We start from the raw sequence: 26,021 nt of genomic DNA on the forward strand, positions 1-26,021 counted from the left end.
ATTCTTGCCCATAAAAAAGTAGATAGGGAGAAGTACCCAAGGCCTTTTTAACTCTGACCCGATCTATCCACAAAGCATATTTCAATTGTGTATGCCAATCCCTAGGGTTCTCCTTCAACAATAATTTTATCATAGTGATTAAGTTCTTGTTTGTAGACTCTGCTACCCCATTTCCTTGCAGGTAGTAATTTGTGGAGAATTTGATGATGAATTTGTTTTCAAATGCCCATTGTGTCAAGAATGCAAATGCAAATGCAGATCCATTGTCGCATACAAGAGCGAATGGAATTCCAAATCTAGTAACAATATGTTAGTCCAAAAAGTCAGTGCAATTTTTGAAAGTCTCTGCCTCCATCTATCATGTGTAGTAATCCGTAGCTATAAGGATGAATGTATGTCTAGTTGATGATGGTGGGTTTACTGGACCAATGAAATCTAGTCCCCATTTTATGAAAGGGCACACCTCGTATATCAGTTGTAGTGGCATTGTTGGGTGCCCTTTGTTAGCACTAGTTTGGCATATATGACAAGAACACACATGTTCAAAAGTATCCTTGAATATTGAGGGCCAAAAATAACCCGATCTTATAATCATGTGAGCTGTTACTTCTGTTGAACTGTGTCTCATACCATACTTGTCATGAAAATGTTTCAGGACATCCTTATCTTCTTCATGTCCTAAGCATTTCAAATAAATCCCTTTGTAGTTCCTTTTATATAGCTTGTTACCAAGTAACTTCTAAGACTCACATTTCATCTTAAGTCCCCTACGTTGTGAACTGTTCATCCATTTGGGGCATTGATCTTGTAGGAGATAATAAACAATATCATGGTACCACACATATGTCACCACACCTTGATTGATATCAACTTGTGATACAACCATCTTCTTTTTATCATCTTCATCCATTTCATCATCAAATTTGAATTCCTTTTGATTTCCTTTCTAATAGTCAGTGATCATTCTGGACAATCCTTGTCCTTTGACCAGTCGCATAGGTTGAATATCTAGATCAAATTCATGAAGTAGTGCCATCCACTTTCTCCTTCTTTCACCCAGTTCATTCTACATCAAAAACATCTTTACTGCTAGGTCAGGTACAATTGCATAAACCTTACTTTTGAGTATGTAGTAACAAAAATTCTTTATTGCCTTGATTAATATAAAGGACTGTTTATCAAGATTTGAATATTTCAACTCAGCGTTCTTTAGAGGATAGCTCATAAAAGCAATTGGTCGCTCATCTTCCTTCTCTCTTTTTTGCGTGAAGATCCATGCACAAGAATGTTCGAAAGCAGAGGAATAGATCTTGAATGGTAACTCATAATTTGGACTTATCAAAATTGGGGCTATGGAAATGGAAACCTTAATATCTTGGAATGATTTATTTATTTCTGGTACCCATTCTATTTTAGCTCCCTTTTTGAGTAAATCATTAAGGGGCAGACTATCTCTGTGAGACCACTTATGAATTTGTGTACAAAGTTTATCTTTCCAAAGAAAGATTTCAATTCATTCTTACGATGAGGAGGCGCTAACTTCAAAATAGACTCAACTCTATCTGGATCAATGGAAATTCTATCTTTAGAAATGACATGTTGTAATGCCCCACCCAGAGATCCTTGGAAACAAGGATGAAAAACAAGCTAGAATAATTTTTTTTTTTTGAACCAAGTGTAAGTGCACAAGAAAACAACCGACTCGGATCAAAGGATTGCAACGCAAGACCGTTACACCATCCAACACCAATGGATCTCCAAACACCACTACTACCAAAACCACAACCATGAAAACATAAGAGACCTATCAAGCTAAAGGACCAAAGGAAACTCCTAAAAAAAATAGGTTAAGTTTGAATTCAGAAGTCCTGATATTTCCTAGAATCTTTACCTTAGCTCGTAGAAATCTAAAACCCATCTCAAATGATTTTTTGCATATATTAAAATATATATGTCAACCTATACTTAAACGATATATTTTAAACCTCGAAGGACTATAATAAAAACTCAAAAACTAGATTTCAAGAGAAACCATCTAAAATCAAAATGCAACAACATAGGGTCGAAGAACGCCCAAAAGGGTATCCAGATCAACTCTTCAAAAGTTTGGATCATGACAAAAAGTTCCTGCTATCCTCCTATGCATGTTTTTAGAAAAACTATGCGATACTTTAATGCAGCATAGATAAGTGTCGCATGACATTTCTCAAGAAGGAGTGCAACACTTTCAGGGACTGGGCGATACTTTTCCTTAAGGTGTGTGACACTTTAACAGTGTTGTACAACATTACTCTAAGAGGCATGCGATACTAGAAAGTGTTGTGTGACACTTCTCCAAAAGGTGTGTGATACTCTTCCAGTGTCATACAACATTTATCAAGAAGACATGTGATACTTTACTATATCGTACGATACAATTTTGTATGGGCATGCAATACATTTTTAATGTTGCACATTGCTGAACAAATGTCGCCCATAGAAAAAAAACACTTCAAGAACACAGAAAGGGGAAAAACAGACCAAACAACCTCCACACCAGGGAGTATCAGATCCACACTTTGAGCTAGAACACTCGAACTAGAACTAAGTAACTAAAATACAGAAAATGGAATCTAACCATCTAACAAATAATAAAGGAACAATAAAGAAAGGAAACATCACAACAATTGAAATAACATTACAATGAATAGAATAACCAAGTAAGTACATGGTTCCTCCCAACCATCAATGGTGTCATAAGGCCATCATGGGCCCTAGCCATCCCCCGTGTGTAACATCCCAAGCCACTGATCATATCATCAATGATGTCATGATAGGGACATCACTACTAAACATGCTACAATATAAGTAAATGAAATCTAACATGATAGTAGAAAGCATAAGATAACCCTATAATCAGATAACATCATCTACCATATGCTAAACATCATAATAAGGAATGCGTAAAAACCAACATCATGTAAACATGGAAAACAACATCCCAATGAAAGCATAAATCACTAGAAAGCATACTCTGCAAATTGAAGTACCAAGTGACACATCTAGCAACAATCATGCTAGAACGATAGATTGTCTTTGTACACCAATCCCTAGCAGTGGTGAAGGTAGCTACGCCTCCCAACCACATGGCACCCATAGGTCCACACCCATCATGTTGATGGAGATAACGATCCAACCACACACACACAATAAGCTAACACACACACCAAGCAGTATGATGACTAAATCCAAGACATAGACAATGCATAAACTATAGGTCCTAGTCAAACACCTCAATGGATACTATGTAGGGGCTAACATCATGGAGAGTCACTTGGCATCGAAAAGCCCAAGCTCAGATCATGTGTCCTCAAACTTGATTGGGTGTTCACACATTGTGTCCTCGAACTTAATCGGGTGCTCACACATTTTATTATCTTAAATTTTATTATCACCCAGTGTTTTCTTTAATTATTAGTTATATAAAACTTCCTTTTCCAACCCATGATGTCATGATCATTAGGCTACAAAATAGAAGCCCCCTCCATATGCTACCCTATCCTACCCATGCTCATTCAACGATGAGTGCCCATAGGCATGCAAATTCCCAACCCAACCCCAATGATCATAACTTTCAAAAGTACTACGAAAGGTCAAGGCTCACAAGTCATCTAACTATGTATGCGTATGTACTCATGTGTGGCGCAACACCATCACGAAGATCAAATAAAAGGACTAGAAGAGAACACAAAGCAACAAGTCCCTCAACTAAAAACAAAAATCGAGAGGACGGATGCAACAAAAGATGCAAAAGTTGTCTAACTAGTATCCAAATGGATCAGCCAAGTCCACGAACCACAATGTGCCAAAAAAATTGAGAAAATAGGGTGGCACACAAAACAAGGTAAAAACTCCAAATTTTGGAAAAATTTCAAAATTGAAACCCATTTGGCCTTTGGGTTCAAAAACCCCAAAAATCCAAAAATAAAGGAAATTGGGCATCGTATGCAAAAATAGCCAGCATAACGGCCCAAAAACCCAAACCCCCACTGCAAAATAGGGAAAACATTCATACTCGACCAATCGGGCAGAACTAGCAAATAGAAACAGAGGGGAACACTAGTTCTCATCCTCCTAACATAATGATACAAGAAACAAAAGCTGAAATAGAGTGAAAACAATAAAATAGGAAGGCCCTACCTAAAAGAAAAAGAGGCAAAAATCAAAACCTGCACCATAAAATAAACCACCTACCAAAATAGTTGAAAATGATGGCAAGGCATAAACTCCTCGAGCCAAATCCAATGAGACCAACCTCACACAGATCCCACACTCACAACTCCTAGAACGAGCAAAACAAGAATCCTTTAGAAGAGAATTTCCAAATTTTCTCTACAATTCTATTTTCAAATTGTGAGAAGTGATAATGAATTCACTTTTCCAATACTTATTCACTTTTTGAGTGAATAGTCAAATTTGGAAAATAGCTAGCTAGAGTAGCTAAACTTTGAATCAACCCAAATGAAAAAAAGTTATTATTCATAATGGAAATTCACCTAAGGCAAAGCTACCAAAAATTAAATCCAAAAAGATTTAAAACCCGAAAACCCAAAATCATAGAAATTCACTAAACGCTTTTGTGACAAAAGCGAACTTCTAAATCCACAAACATGCTTACTGGTCTAGTCACATAATGCAAATGAGTTCAAATTTACTAATCACTGAAAGGTTTTAATTAAAACAATTAAAATAAGGATACATTGACCATATAGGGGCGACATTGGTAAATATGAATAGTTGAATCACTAACTCCATCTGCCACTACCAGGGATATAATTCCTACACACTAAAACACACGATCAAGTGCAATTGCATATAATATCATAGCCAAAGAAACATGTATTAAAATACCTATTTAATCTATTTACATCACTCACATTCACAAAAGTGTAAAGAACATAAATGAAGTAAATAACCATAGCATAGAATTCATCTCATAATATAATCAACAAACATGTCCAATACATCATATAACTAGATATCATCATAGATTTAATATCATCTCAAAGTAGCATCAACATGCAAATATGATAAACTAAACAACATAGCAATATAGCATCTATGGTACTGAGTCAAAGTATAACATCCAACCCTCAGGTCATCATAAGGTACAAAATAAGAGTATCAAGTATCTCTCAAACCAAAATAGACAAGGTATAGACTGCAAACATGACAGGCACTACACATGTCCCAGGAGCTTTCCTTTAGTAACACTGAATGAACATTTCTTGGGATTGAGAAATATGTCATACCTACGACATCTATTGAATACCTACCTTAGATAAGCAATATGAGCACTTTGATCTTTTGAAAAGATAGTCAAGTCATCCATGTAGATGACTATACACCTGTTTATCAATCCTTTGAAAGCTTCATCCATTGCTCATTGAAATGTAGCTCCCACATTAATCAACCTGAAAGGCATCCTTCTATAAGAAAATGTTCCCCACTTGGTTGTGAAAGCAGTATTTAGCCTATATTCTTCATCAACCATTACCTAGTTATATCCTAAGTAACTATCCAAGAATGACATCATCTTTGAACCATTAACGATTTGCAACACCTCATCTAATGAGGGTAGAGGGTAGTTATCCTTCTGAGATGCTAAATTCAAGTTGTAAAAGTCAACACAAAGGCAAATCTCTCTGATCTTCTTTCATATAGGAACCAAATTTTCCACCCATGTGGGATGATGGATAGGAAACATGATCTTAGCATTTAGTAATTTCTTAACTTCTTTCATAATCAATGGTTTGATTATCAGATTTACTAATCATTGTCTTTGTCAAAAAGGTTTAGCATCTAGTTTCAATGGGATGTCATGTGTGATAATCTCAGGATCATAAGTCTTTAACTCTTCATAGCTCCAAGCAATAACATATTTATACTCAGTGAGCAATTTAAGCATGTCATCCCTTTCTTTTTAAGTGCATGCTTTTCCTATTTGCACCATTTTTTGTTCTTCATCAGTACCCAAATTGTAGGAGTCGCATTATTCAATTCCTCTCTCTTGAGTTTCCTTTCTATTGAGTGCTGATTTGTCATGGTCAAAGATGCATTCAAGTTCAACCATTCCTTTTGGAATGCTGTTGGTTTTCAAATTAAGGATTCCATCATCATCCTCAAGTTCATCATCTTCAAGCTTGTCCTTAGGTGTATCATCAATCTCTTGTCCTTGAAAATGGTGACTGCACATAATAAACTCGAGTATATGTTGATCATATTGAAAGATCTGAAAGTTCATGATATTGTCGAGAATGGAAGGAATGACAACTAATTCAACTAAGAATCTTTTCAACTTTTTTCTTTCTACTAGTTGCAAAGCACTAGCTGAAATAGCAAGGGTGTTTGCTACCGCATTCTTTCTTCTTAGAATGGATTTGATGTTTAGAGCTTCAAAGTCATCCATTATATCCCATACCCTTTTCCTATAAGCGATTAATCTTTTTTCATTGCATGAGTATATGGATTTTATTTTTCATATCACCAGTTGAGAATCCCCTTCAATTATAAGATTAGTGACTCCTTTTTCCAATGCAAAGAGAAGTCCTCATATCAAAGCTTCGTATTCTATACCATTGTTAGTACATCTAAACTACAATTGATATGTGGCATAGAAAGACCTACCTTTTGGGTTGATTAACTCAATACCTAAACTCGTTCCTGATTTGCATCTGGACCATCAAAGCAGAGTATCCAAACTACATTTTCCTTGCATTTTCTGACTTTGTGCTTATTCATCCTTAACTTTCCTTTTACTTGAGTCTTGAATGACTATTTCTTGGGAACCCATTGTAACTTTTCTTGTGTAGGGCTTGATGAATCTCCTTCATATCCTATAGATAAAGGAAGAGTTTTTTTTTCTTGCTTCTCCTGAATTTTCCCTATTAGCTCACTAATTTGTTCAACTTTAGGTTTAGGATGAATGAATACTAAAGTCCATCCTATATCTTTGACATATCATCTTCTTCTCTAAAATTTAATCATCCCTGGAGGAGGAGAAGATAAACCTCCACCATTTGAAGAGGTATCACTATATGATACATTTAGATCTTCAATTTCCTCTTTGGTTTGTTCAATAAGGTTGGAAAAATTCACTAAATCTTGACTTTCAAAAATTTCATCACTTGAGGCCTTTTTACTCTTGTTTTCCATCATTTGTGTCAAAACATTTGCTACTGCTTCTTGGGATACTGAACATTCAAACTCTGAATGACTAACTTTGTGCAACCAACAAAATCCTAGAAGGAAAAGGATACTAGGGTCAGCTTCCTCTCCTAAACATTGTAGATTAGTCACCATACTTTCTATGATTTGTGTCACGGTCACACTTTTGGGTACCAACACCTTAGGTTCTTCATTTTGATGTTGAGATTTCTTGTTTCTAACCATGTTCAATATCATCACTTTGTACAAACCCAAGTATGATTGTAAGAATGCTATCTCATTTGGGGCATTGTAATCTATGATCATTGTTTTCAGTTTTGGCTCAGCATCTATCTTGATTTGATTGTTCAATCCTTTCCATGGAAACCATAATTGAGTGAAGTCTGTAGAGAACCATCCTTTGAGACATTTTGTCTATTCTCTATTCAAGAGTAATCCGTATGTCTTCGAGATGTCAACCACATGTATGTCAACTATATCCTAGATCTGAGGATCAATTGTTAGTTGTATCCACACATCTTTCAATACTCCAATGAATTTTACCTCTATTTTATCCAACTATATTACCACTCAGTTGAAGGGTTGAGGACTAACTCCTAGCCTTTGAGCTATTGATAATGGCATCACATTACATGAAGCTCCTGAATCAATAGGAAAATTGTGAAGATTCTTTCCATATATCCTTATGCTCAGCAAAAATGGGGGTACCTCAACTTTGTCCTTGAACATAGTGGGCATTGCTTCTACAACATTTACTTGTTACAACACCATCTTTTGAGGGACATTATTCATATTATGGGAAACCTTTTTATTATCCAATTGTCTTCATGAGTGCTTCTCTTTATTGTGGACAATTCTACAACATGTCAAACATGGACATATTGACTTTCATTTTCTTCAGGTCTTCAACTACATTATACTTTTCAGTAGACCAAGTAGGGTTCTTCAGTATTTTTGGTATGTTTACTTGATTCTAATACTATTGTCCTCCTTGGGCTGGCCTTAATAGTGGTGGATTGTTGTTTTCTCTAGGATTAGGTGGAGTTGGTTGCAAACCAGGAGGAATTCCATCGGTTAAGCGATCCTTTTTATTTCTAAGATTATATGTATTTCGATTATCATTTTGAAAGGAAAACATCTCATTGTGTTGAAGATCAAGTTCTTGACTGAAAGGGAATGATAATTCTTCACTTTCTTATTGTTCCACTTGTACATTTTGTGTAGAATTGTAAGATTCCAATAGCATTGCATTGAATTGAATAGGAGGAGGATTATCATTCACTTGTGGGTTTTGATTCACATCCTAATTACCATTATAGTACACACCATCATTGCTAGGCATAATTGGGCCATCATCATATTGGTTAATATTAACATACTAATTGTTATTGTTATGAGTAGGAATGATTCCATTATTTGGTCAAGAGTTTCATTGTCAGTGTTGTCTTTGGAAGCCATTGTTGTGATTAGGAGGATTGGAGTTGTTTCCTCTGCCATTGTTTCCTGCATTGTTTTTACTGTTGTTGTTGAAGTTCCTATTGTAATTCTGACCAAAATTGTTGTTGTAGGGGCCAACATTGTTTCTTTGGAAGTTGTTATTTTGTCCTTGAAACTGTCTAAGAGGAGTCATCTCATTGTTCATTTGTTACATAGTCATCTTCATTTGACCAAGTTCTAAAAGGAGATTATTATTTGCTTCCATAGGATTAGATTGCTTTGTGAATGTGATCACTTCTGCAAAGACTTTGTCCAATGTGTCAATATTTGTTGTAGGAAGTCTTCTCAAAAGGATTGCAATAAGAGGATCCATAGCATTGAAGTAAACTTGGATGGCAGCTTCAACGGGTATTCTGTATGGTGTTTCCAATTTGTGGTTGGCCATATCAAAGTGATGATTGAAGTGTGAAATTGTCTAAGCTTGGTCCCTTTTTATTGATATGAATTGTTGATGTCATTGCTAGATTGAGGGATATTTTGAATTGTTCCAATTTTTTTTTTTTGAAAGTGTTCTAGTCTCCAATACATCATGGTGGTAGGTTCATGCACCAATTGAAGGAAATTTCCCTAAAAGAGTAGGGAAATAAATGAAGAACCACATCTTCATTATCAATTTGCTTCCGGTTCTAAATTTCCTTGAAAACCTTGACATGATCTTTGGTAGTTCTTGTTTCTCCATAAATAAACCTTGGAAAAAATTTCTTAGGATTCTTAGGGAGGTCATGGAGGGCACCTCTCATGCTAAGGGGTGAATCAACTACATTTGTGAAAAAGGCAATTGGAGGATTTTGTGGACCTAAAGGTGGCTAGGGTGGTGATGGGAGTGTTGGAATACGTGGAGGTCCACCTGATGGTTGAATGGGTGGTGGTGTAGAAGAAGATGATGAAATATCAAATGGAAGTGGTTGAATTTAGGATATTCCTCTATCACTATGTGGCTTATGAAAATGAGTAAGCTCTAGAAATTCTTGGGCACTTGGTGAAGATCTTAACACTCACTGGTATGGGGATCTTGGATCAATATCTTCCAGCTTGTATCAATTCTGGAAAAAGTGCATCTCTATAGAAGTAAACTTCCTCATTTCTTTTAAATTTTGTGTACCATAGAGATCTGTAGAGCTACAGACCTGCAGAGCTATGGAGCTGTGCATCTATAGACTTGTAGACCTATGGATCTACAGACCTGTGGACCTACGGATCTATAGACCTGTGGATTTGCAAACCTGTGTACATGCAGACCTGTTGACCTAAATTTTTGAAAATTTGAGAAGTGATTTCTAAACTTTTATAGAGTGTAGATTATTGCAAGGGTACAAAAATTTCAAAACTTTATCAAATATTTCTTGTTTCCAATAGTAGGTTCTTTATATTGGGCCCTCCTTATAGTGCCACTTTTTTTGGGCATTCATTTTGCACAAGGTCAATGGTAGGAATCCATAGTGTAATTCCTCTCTCAAAAAATAAATCTTTTTAAGGATCCATTCCTAGGTTCAGTGTTTGTCTTGTGACTTACCAAAATCTACTCAGTAGAAGATAAATGTGAATGTTCACAAGGAGGCCTTTGCTGGTTCTAAAAACCCTTTTATCTCATAATTTGAAGTAAAATATATTTTCTGTCACAAAATATCACACTACAAGAACAACATTTTTGTATTCCAATGAATGCAACTCTAATAATGCAGCTACTATGAGATCCTATTCTAACAGGGGGTTAGCAAAGAAAATAACAAAACTGAAAGCACATAACATGAAATCAAATAACTTGAAATTGAAATTCCTAAATGGACATAAGCTACAGAACACAACACACTGCAAGTTAAACCTTCAAAGAAATCGATAGGAAACCAATGAAAATAGGAGCAATGCTTCCTAGAATCCACTGATGCAATTGTTAGTGAGAATATTTAGCAAACCAAATGATGTTTCACTCTTCATCAAATCGCAAGGCCACAAAAAGTGTGCTCGTGCAAGACAAAAAGCTATGTAGACACAATCGAGTGTTCTCTTCTCAAGCTCGTTACGTCAATGGAATTCATATATCTGTAAAAAACACCAAAACTAAAAGATCCCACAACAAAAAAAAATGCAATAAATCTTTGACTAAATCACAATCTCATGAATAAAATTTACAAAACAATGACACATTTAGGATGGAATAACTACACTCTGAATGCTAGCACCAAAAGCATAACTTTATTGCATAATAACAATGACTCTTGTTACATTTTACAATGGGGTATTTATAAGAAATCATCTCCTCAATTTGTGTTGAGAGTGAGAGATATCTTGATGCAATAAAATGATTTTAAAATATTAAAAGAAACTAAATATATACAAACTGGTAATCTAACTAGTGCTTAGAGGGACTCCATCCATATTTTATTCATTAATTGGATGCATGAGCCCTTTACATGTCAAAAACAATGAAAGCATGAGAGAGAAAATAGGAGGAAGCCATCAGTCAAAGTAGAAGTGCATGGAGACACCAAAAATAGAAGCTAGCCCTTCACTTGATGTGTGTCAGAGTTAACTTGCCATCAAAATGCACTCCCAATGCATGGAAAGTGCTATTTTTGGAACTAGTAGTCAACTGTCGGTACACCTCTAAATTGTGGACTTGTAGACCTGTGAACCTATGGATCTGCAGAGCTGCGGACCATGACTGGGTCAAAATCTCAAAATTTTACCAAGTGTCAAAATTAAAATTCTGGCATTTGGGTTTTTCTCATCTTTATCCTAAAGATATGTTTGGATGTTTTCCCTTAAGTTTCTTTATAATCTCAGTAATCTTAGTAGCATTGGGAAGATCCAAAGCCTCATACTTGTCTTTGAACTTCTATTTGTAGTTGTCCACCTCAATTCAATTTTTTACAAAATCGTTGAGTTTGGTGTCCAACTCTAACAATGTTTCTTCTATCCTGAATGCTTTTCTAATGTCTTCATCACTGGATGGCTCCTCTAAAGTCTTTCTAAAATTCTCCTCATCTAATTCTTCTTTGGGAATGGTTTTAAGAACAAATGGATTAGGCACTAATCTTTTATGAACTCTTTTCCTCTTGTTCATTCTAACCTTGACTCTCTTTTGCTTCTGAGGAACCATAGGAGAAGTGGGCTCTTCATGCATCAGATGAATGGATGTCTCTGGAATCTCTCCTTCTTCTTGTTGGCTTGAAAAAATAGGAGGCAATGGAAAATCAACTTGGATATGAGAAATTCCAGAGTTTTAGGGCTCCTAGGGAGTAGATTCTTGTTGCTATGAAGGGGCCTATTCTTCAACATGCTCTTTTCCTTCTTCTCTGAAGGATGGTAGTATCCCACTAGACAATCAAGCTGGTAGACTATTTCTGACCTGATAGGGGACTAGAACACAAAGATAGGAAATATGAATTTCTTCCCCTTTACCCTTTTTGGGCGAGCATGTGCATGGAATATCACTATATTTGAAATTGGATCAAGTGGAAAGGGTTTCTTGATCCAACTCTTTTTCATTCTGATGACATGTATCACTCAATGATTAATATCATCTCCTTCCTCTCTATCAATTTCTGCATTTAGGATGGGCCTATCACCAACTTTATCTATTTTGAATAAGGAATCTAGTAGCTCCTGTGAATCATGTAGCCTTATCTCATCCAAGATGGTCAAATGGAGAGCCTTCTCCACTAAATACAAATTGACTCTACAATAGTCCCTGATACGAACATCATAGTCATTCGTGGCATTCATCCAATGATCTTTAATGGCATCCTCATGATAGAACTCTTTTTCTACCAAGTTTTCCACTTTACCAACATTTTCAAAGAATGGTGAGGGAGTGTTATATTCTACGAGAGGATAATTCTCCCATTCCCACTTGAAAGTCAAGATATCCTGCTTTCTCTTTACTTGGTATGCTCCTTTTACAAAAGGCCAATCCCAACAAGGCCTTCGTTGTTTTTTTATCCTCTCATAAGCTGAATCAATCTTCCAAGAAATTTCCATTAGAACCAACTTGTCACTTGGATATCTTGGGAGCTTCTTTGGATGGATGGATGCACCACCAACCCAAATGTATGTGAATGTTTAGAACTAGATGAAATATGCACCGAGAGCTATGATCTGTGCCTTTGCCTCATCAGTCAATCTCTTCCCATAATCCCCTTCGATGAATCAAATGATGGCAAAGATGAAGACATCATTCAAAATTTTGTGCTCCTTACTCTATAGTGAGAGCTTCTTATTAACTAGCTAAGGATAGACTATATATGGCCATGCATTAGGATCCTGCATACTGCCCTTCTTGTACAACCCAAGATAATCGGTGGCTCTCATTGCAAGTAGATATACCACATAAAAAGTCATATAGAACTTCTTCCTTTCCATTACTATTCGTAACTGGTCACACAAGTTCTCACTAAGTGTGGTGGCCCAATCTAGTGGCATCTTTGTATGTTTGATGGTCACAATGAAGTTGACCATGAATGGAGTGAGATGACCTACTATAGGAAATCCCATAACTCTACTCAAGAAAATGATTGAATATCCAATGTCATCCTTCATGTATCCTTGAGTCATATCTACTTTATTGATTTTCTTCCCCCGAGGTGGTTTCTTAATGAGGTATGAGGAATATATGATGTCGATGGCCTCTTGGTAATTATCCTTATGCCACCTCTCAACTGCATCATATGAAAGCTTGATAAATTGATCGGCTCTAGGTAGGTGAAAAAACCTCTCAATATTAATAGGTTGTAGATCTAAGATCACTTCCCCAGTGACACTCTTTACCACCCTTTCCTCAAGAAAAAAATGCTGAGATAGGGTCATAATCAATTCAGCTAACTGCATAGTCCTAGGATGTGATGCTGCATTTACCAATCTAGAATGGATTAAGGTGGATCTCAAAGATGATCTTTTAGTTGGGTTGTTACAAAATCTCAAAAACTCTCCCAAGTCTGTGTGTTGAAGTTCTGTTTCTTTGATCTCAGAGTATTCATCGTGCAACCGTGACTTCGAGGTTATGCCTTGGAACTTGTACACAACTAGTTTTGCTACTAATCCAGATGTGGATGCCATCTAATTATATTACTTGCATGTCATAAAAGAGAAAAAGAATGATTAATTATTGGATATATATAAAACGTAAAAAAGAAACGTCCTTCAAGAAAACTTATTTAATTTCTTTGTTTGTTTTATATATATATATTTCCAAAACTAATTTAAACTAAAAAAATTAAATTAAAAAAATGTGGGTTGAGGCATGGTGGCATGCACCTCATGTGTGTCAAAAGAGAGGGGGGGCAAGTGGTTTTGCACATCCAAAAGGTGTACGCAACACTACGGTGGTGGCGATCACACGACATGGCCCAAAGGGTGTGTGTAGTGCCGTGCGCGCGCATCCAAAATGGCACGCGCATAAGGGTTTGAGTGGAGGTTGGGGGGAAGGGGTCTCCATACCTTTCCCTCTTAGCCCTTCTAGAAAAAATGAACAAGTAAGAAGGGGAGGGGCATTTTATAACCTCCTTCCTTATTTTCTTTGCAAAGCGAGATTTTTTTTTTTTTTTTTTTTGGGGTTTTTTAATTTTAAAATTCTAAGTTATTTAACCAAGTTTCCTTCTCTTGAATCTTGAACTATGAGTCTGAGAGTCAAAAAAAAATTAAAAAAATAGGGGGTCCCTATTCCTAGTAAGGAATGGGGTGTGTGTTGTGGAGACCACAATAGGTATATGCAAAGTTTTGAACTTAGGTAAAACCTTTTAGAAAGTATTTTGTCTAGGAGTTTAAACTTGTGATAAAGGACTTTGGATCTTGACCAAAAATTGATAAAAGATGAAAAGATGAAATTGATAAAAGATGAAAAGGTCAAATCTATCAAGACATAGATAAATTTTTCCCAAAGAAAATGATAATAAAAGATAAAAAGACTAGTCAAGATCCATTATCCATCAACACTAGGAGATACTCTAAGACTCATACTTTGTCTAGATTTTTTATTAAATTCAAAGGTTTTGGGGGTTCAAAATGATGTTTTGAGGACTCAAAATGGTGGTGATGCTGAGTGGATATGTGATATGGACAATTCCTATGATGCAAAATGGAGTTTTGGGTCCAAGATATAGTTTTGGGTCAAGTGCAGAACGGGGAGGTGCAAAGGTTTCTAGATGTAGTTTTGGGGTCCTAAAGTGTAGTTTGAAGGCCCAAAATGGTCATGCAAGTACCCAAGTGCACCCGAATAGTTTCAAGTGCACTCAAATAGTACCAAATAATTCATTTATGCACTTGGAGCTAGTTTGGACGTAGTTGGTAGTTTCTGGGCACAATTGGTAAGCTAGGAAGAATGTTTGTTGATTCTGAAGGGTATGGTTACCAAAGTGATATGACAGGAACCTAAGATGCTAGGGTTGATGTTAGGATGGGTTAGGAGATTAAAAATAGAGGTTATGACCTACAAAATGATGTCATAAGTGAAGGTTTTGAAGACTAGGTGATGCAGAATGCAAATCTGGGCAAGCTAGTGCAAGGGGAGCTAACCAGGTACCTAAGGAAACTGTTGAAGCCCCAAAATGTTATTTGAAATCCAAAAATAGGTCTCAAGACCACCAAGTATTCCCAGATAGTGCAAACTATTTCAATGATGTAGTTGGTAGTTTTTGGGTCCAGTTGGTAAACTGGGCTGAAACCAAGGCAATTTTGGAACCTATGATTTCCAAATTGATATCACAAAGAGGTAAATAGTAGGGGACAATGTTAAGACTAGTATGAATGCTCAAAATGATGGTTAGGACACCCAAAATGATGGATAAAGTGGTCAATATGATGAATAGGTATGCAAAGATGCAAGGTGGTGAATGAAAAGTGCTGATTTGAAGATGGGAATGCAAAAGACTAAGGCCAGTAAGCTGAACCTAAATGGATGCAATATGAAAGGTAATAGATACTAAGTGAGGACTAAAAGGTGCAATATGAAGTCTATATGATTCACAAATGAGGCCTATACTAGGGTGAATGCAAGTGAATTCTATGCAAGTGTGAGATCTACGTTTTGCCAAGCACGTTTAGGATCACAAGTCACCATGTTTTCCAAGGTTTGAGTGTGTTGAACCAAAGTTTGCAAAGTTTGGCCAAGGCTGAAATGTTTTGGCAATGTGTGATGTTTTGAAAAGTTTCAAGGTGTATATTTTAATGTTGTCTTTTATCTTGATTATGTTTTACACACATGGAAGACACATTAAGACAAGAATAGTTGTTAAAAGTTAACAAACACACCACAATCTAGGCTTTTAGGACTATTGCCTCTACTAAGGACCGCGAGAATGTAGGATGTCTTCATGGGAATGGGTGACCCCTTGAGCCAGTGGATAGAAAGGATTGGCACAAGATTGTGATGGTTTGTTGTTAGATGTATTAGAAGTAGGACCTCTTAAGAAAAATGGTGTCTTAGGTTTAGTGTTATCTTGTTTGCCACAGGTTTAACCATATTGATCACATTGTCATCATTAGCGTATGTATAGTTTACCTCATTGTTAGGTTTATATTTCAAGTTTTCTTTTTTTTCATAAGATGGGAATGGCTCCTTGAAAGCCTTGTGTTCCAAGTTCTTGTAAAGTCCATCCACAACAATCTCACCATCATCAATTAAGTCTTGGACTTAGGTATGTAGGTTAATGCAATTGCTAGTTTTGTGACCTTTGTTTTGATGATACTTGAAAAATCTATTTTCATTCTAACATGGAGGTCATAGATGTGGATCATAGGGAAAAGAGTTATCCAATGGAGAAGTGAGCTTGTTTTCCAGCAAGGTCTTGTAGACCACCTCCAAAGGTTCACCAAGAGCTGTATATTCTTGTTTTGGGTGTGTGACCTAAGATGAGTTCTTTAGTTTATTTCCAAACATCTTATTATTAGTAGGAGGTTTTCTAATGTTGTTGGATGCTTTGATATTTTCCATAAGATTGAAAGATTCTTTAGCAAGTTTAGGAGTAATGTTGTCAATGACTCTATCATGCACAACTTCTCAATTTTTGTTCACATACTAAGATTTATTCTTATTAGAGGTGGATCCTTGTTTGGTGTCCTTTTGAAGGGTGAATTTTCCCTTTTTGACCATAAAATCCTCTATTTGGATAGCTTGTGTGACCATGTCTTCAAAGGTGCATGGACCTTGTGTTGGAATATTCAAATATGGAAAGAGTACTTATGAGAGGGGGGGGGGGGGGGGGGGGGTGGTTGAATCATAAGTATCAAAATTTAGCCAATAAAATTTTAACTGAAAGTAAATTGCATGCATATCAAATAAACATGCAACAAGACACATGCATCAATAACTCACAACATAGGAATTTTGGTAACCCAGAAACCCTCCAGGAATAAGAAGGTAAAACTGGGGTGGGGATGATACCCACAAAAATTACTGCAGCAATATTGTTCAACCACTTTTGATGGTTTGCCCTATTAAAGGCCTGCCCTGTTAAAGGCTTTACACTATGTTAATAGTGACCTAGTTAGAAGATTTGCAAACACTTAACATGAAGTGTCACCCAGTTAAAGGATTTTAATCACCTAATCAAAAGGTTCTTACAAAATAGCTGTAAAGCTAACCTATCACCATAGGATTTTTATTCTAATACAATTGCTAGAGAGTATTAGATGCAATAAACCTGATAGATTACAATCCTTGATTGTTGAATGCAGGCTCCTTTTTCGCCTTCTCCTGATCTTGATCCTTTGTGATCTAATAACTCTTGCTTCTAAAAATAGATTTGCGCCCTTGTATGTCCTTCAATATGTCTCATTTCTCTCTATTACAGTGAAATTTCATCTTCCTTATAAAGACTCCAAAGACTTAGGGTTTGTTTTGGATCTACAATTCATATTGAATCTCAATTTCCTGCTCAATACTTATCTTTTGCTGATTGGTTGCATGCCTTTTGCATTCTCTTAATTGGCCGCATGCAAATTGCATAGGAAAATTAAAAGATTTGATCTTATCATTCAATCCTTTGAGATTTACCTTCTGTTGGCTGCAAAAATTGTTAGTATCATAATTTGTGCAATTCCAAACTTTTATGCTATTCTACTAAGTTACTCAGCTCCTAAAGTATTTCTGACACTCAACACATACTGTTTTCTGGATAGCTCGGCACTTGAACAAAAACTGTATCACTCGGTACATGTTGCACTCAGCACTTATTATCACTTGGCACCTATTGTCACTTGGCACTTGTTATATCACTAGGCACATGTTGTGCTCGGCACTTATTATCACTCGACACCTATTGTCACTTGGCACTTGTTATATCACTCAGCACTTGTTCTTGATTTTGGTTAAGTGTATTGACACTCAGTTGTCAAATTTATTCTTTAAGCTAACAATCTCCCCCTTTGACATGAGTGGCAAAAACACTTAATTAAGATCCATGTGACTCAGTAATTTATCCTTTATTCAAACTTTGCTCCCAAAATTTGCTATCTCCCCCAAAATTTCACAAAATTTTCTATCTCTACTATCTCCCCCTATTATTATACTTATTATTTCATTCCTATACTCAATGCTATCTCCCCCTTTTTGACACTTATGTCAATGGTCTTTACAATGAAATGCCATACTTGGCCAAAAATGAGCTGTTTACTTCAAGGAGTACCTTCAGAGTTGCATCCCAATTTGCTAATGCAACATCCAATGTCTTATGCTGGATGGCAATCTCTGCTGCTAGGTGTACAAGTCCATCAGATGAAGAAAGGTTGGGATCTTTCCTGAGGACAGTCTCTACATTTATTTGCTCCTTGTGAAGTAACTCCAAATGAGGAGTAATTGATGATTGAATTTGTATCAATTTGGCTTTTGTGGTTGCCTCCTCTGCTACTAAAACAACTAGCTCTCTTTGTGTGTGAAGCAATTGGACAAAATGCTTCTCACTCTAAGCTGGATCTGTGGGGAGTTGCATGCTAGAAGTTTTTAGATTGTTTTCCAATCTCGGTATTTTTTGGCTAGTGTCTTGTGTGAATGTGGAAAAATCACACAACTTGTTGTACAGGGAAAAAATGTTTCCTAGTACAATTTTAACTGTTATAACTTTCTTTGCTAGTTCTTCTTGTGATAGTGCTATATCACCGGATATTTTACTATTTACTTTACCTTGGAACTTCTTTTCTGACCATTCAAGCAATCTAGCATTTGTTTCCTGGTCTTCATTAGTCACCTAGTCAACTATATTAGATAGTTGTTCCATGATTGGTCTTGACTCATCTGGAGATTGTAAGCAAAAAGCTTCTGTGAATATGTCTTTAATTTCATTTAATGTAAGCTTATGCTTGTATTCCTTTCTTAGTGCTTCTTGTCTCCTTCTTTTGTCTAATGCACTCTAAATTTCATTAATCTTTTCTTCAGTAAGAGTGCTAGATTCATAATATGGGATTTTATTTCTTCATCAAGCCCAGGAACTCCATAGTAAAGTCTCCTAACTGCCTTTGATGAGCTCAAGCCTGGTGTCCTGATTTGCAACTATAGTCCATCTGTGCTCGGCTGCTAAAGAGTTTGTGTAGGAGTACTAGATTTTGGTAATGCAACCAATATTTATATTGCAGTCTCCTCCTTTTTTTGTGTCTCTTTTTCTTCAGCTTGAATATCCCTTTTATGAATGCTAGGTGTGGTTGAACTTGTTGATTGTTCAGATGTTTCTTTTATTTTTGCTGCTGTTGTACTCGACACTTGGAGTGTATTAGTGATTATACTTGGTGGAGGTGGTGGTGGAAGGAATAGAATACCAGTAGTTTGTGTGGTCAAAGGTGGCACTTGTGCTTTTACCTTGACTTCTAGTTTTTGTAATTCATCAACACTGACCAATACAGGATTTGAACTTAATTTTGCTACAAGTGATGATTGGTCAAGGATTTCCAAATCCTCTGCAGTTAGTGGATTGATGTTTAGATTTGAAGTATCTATAACATCCTTTATTTTTATGATATCTATAGGTGTGATAGTGGCATGAGGAGGACTAGGAGGAGATGCCTGTATGTCTTGCATACTTTGATCTTGTGGCTCAACTGTATCTTTATCTTCCTCTTTCTCCTCATTGTGTGCCTCTTCTTCCTTTTCTTCTTTACTCTCCTTCTCCACTAGTTTCTTCTCTTTTGTTTCTAATTCTTTCTTTTCCTTTTTCTTGGAAATTGCTTCTACCTTATATTCTTCATTATATACATCTTCAATTTTCTTGTAAACTATTTTTCACAATCTTGTGGATTTGGTAACTACCTCTTCAATTTTATTCTGCAATATACTAAATGCTCTATACTTGGGAGTGAATCTATTATTATGCCTTTTAACGGCATTTATTATTTGATCTTTAGTCAGATTAGGCAACAATCTTGCTAATGTAGACTCCCTTATTTCTTTTTTCCATTTGTAAAAAAAAATGCCATTTATCCTCTACAATTTTATACAATTCTCTCGGCATAGATTCATCTAATTCTAGAGGTGTGTGCTTATACTCAGCCATCATAGCATACACAAATTCCTCTAGTTTATTTTGCTCTTCTTTGGTGAGCTTAGAAAAATTCAGGTTCTTTAGACCTTCTAAATCATTATTTCTAATTTTTGAACATAGTTTATCAACAGTAGTCTGAGGTTTGTGTCTTACCACTTGAAATTGACTGTTGTCCTCTGACTCTGTTTTCTCCTCATTTGTTTCAAGTTGGGGAATAAACTTCCTTTTCTTTTTCTCAGTAGCAATCTTCTTTGAGTCTTTCTTCCTTCCTTTTGCCTTTTCTTGGGCTTTTTGTGTTGTAGCCCTTGTGGTAGGTCTCTTTGATGCAGGGGCAGCCACTTTCCTTTGGATTTAGGAGCAGAGGGAGTTGTGGTCTTTCTCTTAACTGGTGCTTCCTTGGCTTCTTCTACCTCAGCACTTTCCTCTTTGTCTTCTCCTGACCCTTGAGTCTAACTTTGAAGTTTATCTCCTTCTTCTTCAATGTCTTCTCCTTCTTCTTTCATGCCAAACTTTCTTTTGATTTGTCTCACCATTTTCTCTTTCTTCTTTACTGCCGAAGCAGTCTTCAAATCTGTTATTACCTTTGATTTGACAACATCATAGGTTCCAAAAATTTGTACATTTTTATCAGCTTCTTCTGCAAGTAGAGCTGTTATTGCTGCAGAGGCTTGATCAACATCAAGCTCATAACCTAGTGGCCTAAGCCATCTTGTTCTAGGTATAACTGCTTGTATGTTAGTATAATCTATATCTACAAGAAAACAAATGTCTTTTTCATATTTTTCAGTCAGTGAGACTCGAATTCTCATTCTTTGTTTCATGGACTTTTTGAAGTCCTCAAAATAACCTGTCATTTGGGCATCAAAATTTTCACCCATTTGTTCAATGTATCCATTAATTTGTTCAACAATTGTTTTATCTGGATTCCATTTTACTTTCCCTATAGAAAGAAATTCTTTCATCAGATAGAAGAACATACACATCAAAATTGATCCAAATTTGCATTGAGCTCCCTTGCTTTTCCTTATAGCTCCTAGATTTTCATTAATCTATTGAAACATGAGCTCTGCCAGATCATAAGTGTGATCTCTTTTGATTATCTTGTATGCAACATCAACTGCTATACAAGGTACACTGTTCAACCTGCTTGATTGATAAAATTTTGTGAAATAATTCTCACAACAAAATCTAGCAGGGGATCTGTGATTGTGTCAATAGTCATTCCTCTATTGTTCCATTTGGCACCTATATTTTTCTCTATTATTTCCCTTTTGTCACTTCGCAGGGTCTTTGGCCGATCTAGGGTTGGAATACTAGTAACCCTATGAACAGTTTTCTTGATAAATTTTACTAGCCTTGACTCTAACCAAAAAGCTCTGTCATGTATTCGGTTCAAAATTATCCGTACCCATTCTGTTTTGAAAACAGTTGGAAAAATGCTAGGGTTTTGGTCAATCCTTTTCTTTCTACTATTGAAAACTCATTTTTTAGTACTTTGTTTTCACATAGTTTATCATATGCATTATGAATTTCTAAGTCTCCTATGGCACCAATTTTGCAATTGTAACATCTGCGAACATCTTGTACCATAACAACCTTATCCAGAGTAACTGATAATGCTCCTGCAGGATCATTCTTGTATGCTACTTCTAGAATGGGCTTAAATTTAGGTTGTTTTACTTCGTTACTGACCAACTAAACTTCATGACTCTCTAAACCCTTGGTGGTTCCTGACCCAGATGCCATTGTTTGCCAAACTAGGGTTTGTAATTCAAACAAGTTTATAAGTCCTACGTAGCTCGACACTTAAGTAAAATACCTTAAATCAACAAAATTTGTCTTGAATCGCTATTGAAATCTTTTACGAATGGCTTCTGAGCTGTTCTTGATCTTCTTTGCTCCTTTTTCAGCTTTGCTTCTTGTTCGAATGGTGAGAAAATGATTGAAAATCAGATTTATGTACCCTTCAAAATAGAGTAATAAATGCTTAGTACATCGCCAACTGTCTACTTGGCTCTTGAAAGGTTTTTTCATAACTCAGCTCCCATTATGTTTTACTTTACTCAGCTCCTATTGATATTTCATAGCTCGACATCAACTATTAACTCGGTCATTGTTAGCAACTCGGCTCCTGAAGAAAATTTTGACATATTTTCACAAAGTTCTCAATTTTGACTTAGCATCTTTATTTATGCTGATTTCATTTTTGCAGCTCTTATATGTCTTGGGATTGATTTATGATGTAACTCAGTTTATCAATCCCTCACACTTGTTCTTTACTTAATTTGATGAAGTGTGATCACTTGACCTATTAGGTGAAGTGATCTCTATATTTGATGTGCTAGACTCATCTTTCTTCCTCCATGTCTTATTTATTTCACTTCTGATATGTCCAACATCTATCTTTGCCTTTCCATTTTTGAACTCAGAACTTGATGCCTTTGACCTTGTTGGGCAATTCTTGCTGACATGACCAGTTTTTAAGCAACTGAAACATGTGGTTTGACTCAACCATCTTTTGTAGTTCCCTCTAAAATGTGTTCTTATGCAATTCTATGGGATATGTCCATATTCTTGACAATAGTGACAGCTGTTCCTGGTGTTGTAATCCCAAAATTCATGGTTTGATGTCTTTACTGGTTGATTTACTACCCACATAGGTTTTGATCTACATTTAGATGCCCTATGTCCATATTTTTTGCAATTATAACAATTTCCATCAAATCTTTGAGTCCTTGTAAGATTGGATTTGCAATTTTGAGTCATATTTCCTTGCATGTTGCACTTGTGACAAAAACTTTTGGGTATTTTTGATTGATTGAATCTTCTACTCCTACACACATTAGCTGTATGTCTCTTCTTATTATAGAAATGACAAGTGGGTTTTGAATTCTTACCTTTATCACTTCTTTGTTTAGCACTCTTTGATGATTCTCCAACTTTAGTGCTATTGTATCCTAGTCCTGATGTATCATGGGTAGATTTTGGTGATTTCAGCAACTGTTCAAAATATTTGATTGCTTCACTTGATTTGTTGAGATTCTCTGCTACCTCTTTTTCCTTGTTCAATTCATTCTGCACTTGTTCATTCTGCACTTGTTCATTTTGTATCTTCAAGGTAGAGATCACAATATCCTTTACATTAAGTTCATGATGAAGGTTCATCATTTGCGCAAGTGTATCTATCTGCATGTTTGAGATCCTTGTCAGTTCAGTACATTTTTCTTCAAGTCTGTTTGCAAGATTCGTTTTGTAATTTTCCATCATGACCTTATCATCAACTACTCTTTTCTTTTGTTTAGTAATTTCACATATCATTATAGCCTGTGATTCATGTTCCATCTTGAGAGTTCTTATTTCTTCTGCTTGAATTTTATTTTTCTCCATCAATTCTGCTATTGTTGCATCAAACTCTTTAGTGTCTCCACTGGAAAATATGTTGGTGGTGTCAATCTCCTTGTAGTGTATATCATTTTCAACTATGGCTAGATCCTTCCTCTTTTTTAATGAGTTTCTTAATTTGTTTCTGAATTCCTCCAAGCTATGCAGAGCAAGTTGCACATCTATCACTTGATTTTCAATGATCTTTCGAAGTTTGAAAGCTTCCATCTTTAGATATTTTCCCTCCAAGCTATTAGGCTATTTCTTGTGAGAACCTAACTAGGCTCTGATACCAATTGGTGGAATATTCAAATATGGAAAGAGTACTTATGAGAGGGGGGGGGGGTGAATCATAAGTATCAAACTTTAGCCAATAAAATTTTAACTGAAAGTAAATTGCATGCATATCAAATAAACATGTAACAAGACACATGCATCAATAAATCACAACACAAGAATTTTGGTAACCCATAAACCCTCTAGGAATAAGAAGGTAAAACTGGGGTGGGGATGATACCCACAAAAATTACTGCAGCAATATTGTTCAACCACTTTTGATGGTTTGCCCTGTTAAAGGCTTTACACTGTATTAATAGTGACCTGGTTAGAGGATTTGCAAACACTTAACATGAAGTGTCACCTAGTTAAAGGATTTTAATCACCTAATCAAAAGGTTCTTACAAAATAGCTGTAAAGCTAACCTATCACCATACGATTTTTATTCTAATACAATTGCTAGAGAGTATTAGATGCAATAAACCTGATAGATTACAATCCTTGATTGCTAAATGCAGGCTCCTTTTCTGCCTTCTCCTGATCTTGATCCTTTGTGATCTAATAACTCTTGCTTTTGAAAATAGATTTGCACCCTTTTATGTCCTCAATATGTCTCATCTCTCTCTATTACAGTGAAATTTCATCTTCCTTATAAAGACTCCAAAGACTTAGGGTTTGTTTTGGATCTACAATTCATATTGAATCTCAATTTCCCGCTCAATACTTATCTTTTTCTGATTGGTTGCATGCCTTTTGCATTCTCTTAATTGGCTACATGAAAATTTCATAGGAAAATTAAAAGATTTGATCTTATCATTCAATCCTTCGAGATTTACCTTCTGTCAATTGCAAAAACTGTTAGTATCATAATTTGTGCAATTCCAAACTTTTATGCTGTTCTACTAAGTTACTCGGCTCTTGAAGTATTTCTAACACTTGGCACATACTGTTTTCTAGATAGCTCGGCACTTGAACAAAAACTATATCACTTGACACATGTTGCGCTTGGCACTTATTATCACTTGGCACCTGTTGTCACTCGGCACTTGTTATATCACTCGACACTTGTTCTTGATCTTGGTTAAGTGTATTGACACTCAGTTGTCAAATTTATTCTTTAAGCTAACACCTTGAAGTTGGGCTCTATATCCAAAATTAGGTAGAATATTATTTGTAAAGATATCAATTTTTTTAGTTTCAAGAATATTTTTTGGGTTAGCATGAATGCTGATGTTGATGCTATCGGGGAGCATTGTAGAACATTGCTTGTCATTGATGACAACATATTAATAAGATCATTTGAGACTATCAAATTATCTGAGTGAGACTTATGTACATTACAAACATCACTTTATGTATATGCCTATGCATAGTTACTAGCATATACTACAACATGTATTCAACATATGGGAAACTGTGTAGAACTTGAATTGGCAACATACATAAGATATTGATAATTTATGGAGAATTGTAAGAAAATAGAGTAGTAGAAAAAATAGTTTCTATTGTATGACCAATATAGAGCATTGTATTGGAATTAAGGGTTGTAGAATTAACTGGATGTAGCACACTAACTACTGATGACATCAGCAAGTGTGCATGTATGAAATTTTGTGTATAACTATGGGCCAACAATATTAATTAAGTGTATTTCATTTAATTAACTTATAATAAAGTATGGCGCTATCTCAAGGAATTAATATTGAGTGTGGTATAAAGGAAATTTGTTTTCCAAGTTCTAATTATCATCATTATGCTTAAGAAGTAGAGAGAACTTTCAAATTATGAAGTAGAGGAGCAGAGCAATCTGCTAATGCATGTAAGTGACCTCAAGAATTACTATTGATGGATACATAGTTCTAGATCTAATTGCATGATTTGAAGGTGAAGTAGTTTGATGTACTAGATAGAGGAAGAAGAAAAAGACTGTCACACATCTATTATTTCTAAAGGAATAGTAATAAGATCAATTGGATAGTGGGTTCATTGGTTTGATCCTAAAGCTATTTGGATAGTGGGTTCAACTGCCTTCTACAACTCCTAATAGGGTTGGAATCTCCTAACTGAGATTCAAAGTCTCTTAATAGGGACTCTTTTTACTAAGAGTTGTAATAGACTCTATACAAGGTCCATCCTCTAACAAGGAATATTTAGATTAGTACATTATTTTATGGGCATCATTCCCACTAGGGTTTTCCC

This window comes from Cupressus sempervirens, chromosome 5 (assembly GCF_028749045.1).
Source record: "Cupressus sempervirens isolate cs-2001-9-10 chromosome 5, ASM2874904v1, whole genome shotgun sequence".
In the NCBI taxonomy this organism is placed as follows: domain Eukaryota; kingdom Viridiplantae; phylum Streptophyta; class Pinopsida; order Cupressales; family Cupressaceae; genus Cupressus; species Cupressus sempervirens.